General features: G+C 38.6%; 1 non-coding gene across 1 annotated transcript; it reads right to left on the reverse strand.

Moving 5' to 3' along the window:
• Positions 1-2919: 2919 nt before the first annotated feature.
• LOC130952506 (small nucleolar RNA R71) lies at positions 2920-3023 on the reverse strand. Its single transcript, XR_009074686.1, has one exon. It is a non-coding gene; the product is annotated as a small nucleolar RNA R71 (small nucleolar RNA).
• Between the last annotated feature and the right edge of the window lie 1054 nt (positions 3024-4077).

Here is a 4077-nt window from a genome sequence, read left to right on the forward strand (position 1 = left end):
TGATGAACTTCAAATGCTTGCTAATATAGCCAATGTAATTGCTTTTTGTTTCATACTTTCTTCTCAAATAACTCAGGACTTGCTTAGGGACAAGCAAGTATTAAGTTTGGTGTTGTGATGGCAAGGCATCTTAGGCTAGTTTCACTAGCATTTTTCTGTTAGTTTTAGTTGTTTTATGCATTTTTTTGAGCTTAAAGTAACCAAGAATGGTTAAATGAACAACAAAGTAATGAATCATCCAAACAGTATAATTTTGATGCAACTTCCATGAGTTTTTAGTTATATTACTTGAATGCTATGAATGTAAGATTTCTCATGAAATTTTGCAAGACTTTGATGCAATTGTTTGGATGATTTCAGGGAAGAAGAGGCTAGGCAAGGAAGCAACAAAATCAATAAAGGAAGCTTGAAGATCACATGTGGAGTTTAAGTTCCAGTTTAAGCTTAAACTGGAACTTAAACTGCCAAGCCATATAATGCTGAAAGTGGCGTTTAACCTCCAGTTTAAGCCAGTTTAACCTTAAACTGGAAGTTAAACGCCAGAATGAGAAATGCACCAAAGTTGAAATTGGCGTTTAACCTCCAGTTTAACCTTAAACTGGAAGTTAAACGCCAGAAGGAAAATAGCACCAAGGGAGCATTTCCACGTTTAACCTCCAGTTTAACCTCAAACTGGAGGTTAAACGTGTTCGACCCACATTATGCACCAGGAAGCCATTTCCACGTTTAAGCTCCAGTTTAAGGTTAAACTGGAGCTTAAACGTGTTCGACATTCACACTCCTGGGCTACCTTCTTCATTCCCACGTTTAAGCTCCAGTTTAACCTTAAACTGGAGCTTAAACGTGTTCGACCACAAATTGCCTCCAGGGTTGCTTTCTTCAATTCCACGTTTAAGCTTTAGTTTAACCTTAAACTAAAGCTTAAACGTGTTCGACCATACCACACTCCATAGTTGCTTTCTTCCATTTCCACGTTTAAGTTTCAGTTTAACCTTAAACTGAAACTTAAACTTCAACTTAAACGCCACTTTTTGAAAGGGTTTCTGGGCCAAGTATATTGAAGTTTAAGTTAGCATTTGAGCACAAACTTCAACTTAAACGTATTATGGTATGAAACCCAATTGAATATCATGGTTTATGGGATTGGGCCTGAAGAATTGATGAGTCTGGAACTTTAATTTGTTGAGTCTCGTGTCATTACTTGTTTACACTAAGTTTGCTCAATGAATGTTACAGAATTGGATCACAGCCTCATCAGGATTATGGACCATAAACCTAAAGCAAAAGGAAATCAGGGAAAGGCCTCAAAGCCCAAGAAACACAACAGAAGCTCAATTTAGAAAGTGTATAAATAGGATAGAATTGAAGTTAGTTAGAACTTTTTGACACTGGAGAATTTTTCATCTTTTTGGAATTGAATTCAGAGCTATGACTCACTAAACCCCTTTCATTGGGTTAGGGAGCTCTATTGTAATTCAATGAATCAATAATAGTTTTATCTTCTTCTTCAATCTTTTCTCTTGAATTTTGTTAGAAAGCTTCTCGATCTAACTCCATTGGGTAGTTGTCTTGGGAAAGAAACTACCCATACTTGGAATCCTTCGGAACCTTGGGAAAGGAATGGAGGATTCATGCTAGAGAAGCTTTCTCACAGTGAATTGAATTGGGGTTTGGATGGATATTGTGACATGTAATCCTACCAAATTGTGGTTCATGAAACTGTGTGGTATAATCAGTGATCGAGCATCATCTCTTCTTATGAACATTTAAACCAAGGGATTGGGAATTTGTTTGTTTTTAGAGAGAATTGGTGAGCCAAGGGATTGGGATCCAATCATATAAGATTGCCAAGCAAAATTCAATGAATGCATTGGTTGAGGAAGAGATAAAAATGTTTTGATTCGGAGATCTCAATATCTCCTAACACCCAATGAACTCCCCATTTCTGATCTACACTTTCTCTTTACATTCTGCAATTAAATTCATGCAATCACCCCCATCCCTTTTAATTTCAGCAATTTAGCTTCTCGCTCTTTAATTCATGCAATTTTATATTCCGCAGTTCTCATCTAAATCTTGATTCCGCTCAACTAGAACATACTTCTAATCCGAATTGCTCACTCAACCAATCCTTGTGGGATTCGACCTCACTCTATTGTGAGTTTTTACTTGACGATAACCGGTGCACTTGCCGGAAGGAATTTTGCCGATCGTGCAATTTCCTAAATCGTAGCATATCAAGTTTATGCAGCATCACTCCTCCCCCTGTGTTTGGATTCTTTACTCTTCCTTCTTCTATTCTCTTCTTCTTTTACTAACATAAAGGAATCTCTATACTGTGACATAGAGGATTCCTCTTCTTTTCTTATTTTCTTCTCTTTTATATGAGCAGGAGCAAGGAAAAAGGTACTCTTGTTGAAATTGATCCAGAACCTGAAAGGACTCTGAAAAGGAAACTAAGAGAAGCTAAATTACAACAATCCAGAAACAACCTTTCTGAAATTTTCGAACAAGAAAAGGAGATGGCAGCCGAAGCCAACAATAATAATGCAAGGAGAATGCTTGGTGACTTCACAAAACCAACGTCCAAATTTGATGGAAGAAGCATCTCCATTCCTGCCATTGGAGCCAACAATTTGAGCTTAAACCTCAACTAGTTGCTTTAATGCAACAGAATTGCAAGTTTTATGGACTTCCATCCGAAGATCCTTACCAGTTTTTAAATGAGTTCTTGCAGATTTGTGAGACTGTAAAGACGAATGGAGTAGATCCTGAAGTCTACAGGCTCATGCTTTTCCCTTTTGCTATAAGAGACAAGCTAGAATATGGTTGGATTCAAAACCTAAGGATAGCCTGGACTCCTAGGATAAGCTGGTCACAGCCTTCTTGGATAAATTCTTTCCTCCTCAAAAGCTGAGCAAGCTTAGAGTGGATGTTCAGACCTTCAAACAAAAAGATGGTGAATCCCTCTATGAAGCTTGGGAAAGATACAAGCAGTTGACCAAAAGGTGTCCATCTGACATGTTTTCAGAATGGACCATATTAGATATATTCTATTATGGTCTATCTGAGTTCTCGAAAATGTCATTGGACCATCTGCAGGTGGATCCATTCACCTAAAGAAAACACCTGCAGAAGCTCAAGAACTCATTGACATGGTTGCAAATAACCAATTCATGTACACTTCTGAGAGGAATTCCGTGAATAATGGGACGTCTCAGGGGAAGGGAGTTCTTGAAATTGATGCTCTGAATGCCATATTGGCTCAGAACAAAGTGTTGACTCAGCAAGTTAACATGATTTCTCAAAGTCTGAATGGATGGCAAAATGCATCCAACAGTACTAAAGAGGCAGCTTCTGAAGAAGCTTATGATCCTGAAAACCCTGCAATAGCAGAGGTAAATTACATGGGTGAACCTTATGGAAACACCTATAACTCATCATGGAGAAATCACCCAAATTTCTCATGGAAGGATCAACAAAAGCCTCAACAAGGCTTTAACAATGGTGGACGCAATAGGCTGAGCAATAGCAAGCCTTTTCCATCATCTTCTCAGCAACAGATAGAGAATTCTGAACAAAGCACTTCTAATTTAACCAATCTAGTCTCTGATCTGTGAAAAGCCACTTTCAGTTTCATGAGTGAAACAAGATCCTCCATCAGAAATCTGGAGGCACAAGTGGGCCAGCTGAGTAAGAAAGTCATCGAAACTCCTCCCAGTATTCTCCCAAGCAATACAGAAGAGAATCCAAAAGGAGAGTGCAAGGCCATTGATGTAATCAATATGGCCGAATGCCCAAGGGAGGAGAAGGACGAAAATCCTAGTAAGGAGGACCTCCTGGGACGTCTCTCAAGCAAGAAGGAGTTTCCTATTAAAGATCCAAAGGAATCTAAGGCTCATATAGAGACCATAGAGATTCCATTAAATCTCCTTCTGCCATTCATGAGCTCTAAAGACTATTTTTCCTCTGAAGAGGATGAAGATGTGACTGGAGAGCAAGTTGCTCAATATTTAGGAGCTATCATGAAGCTGAATGCCAAGTTATTTGGTAATGAGACTTGGGAAAGTGAACCTC

This window comes from Arachis stenosperma, chromosome 9 (genome assembly GCF_014773155.1).
Source record: "Arachis stenosperma cultivar V10309 chromosome 9, arast.V10309.gnm1.PFL2, whole genome shotgun sequence".
NCBI classification, from domain to species: domain Eukaryota; kingdom Viridiplantae; phylum Streptophyta; class Magnoliopsida; order Fabales; family Fabaceae; genus Arachis; species Arachis stenosperma.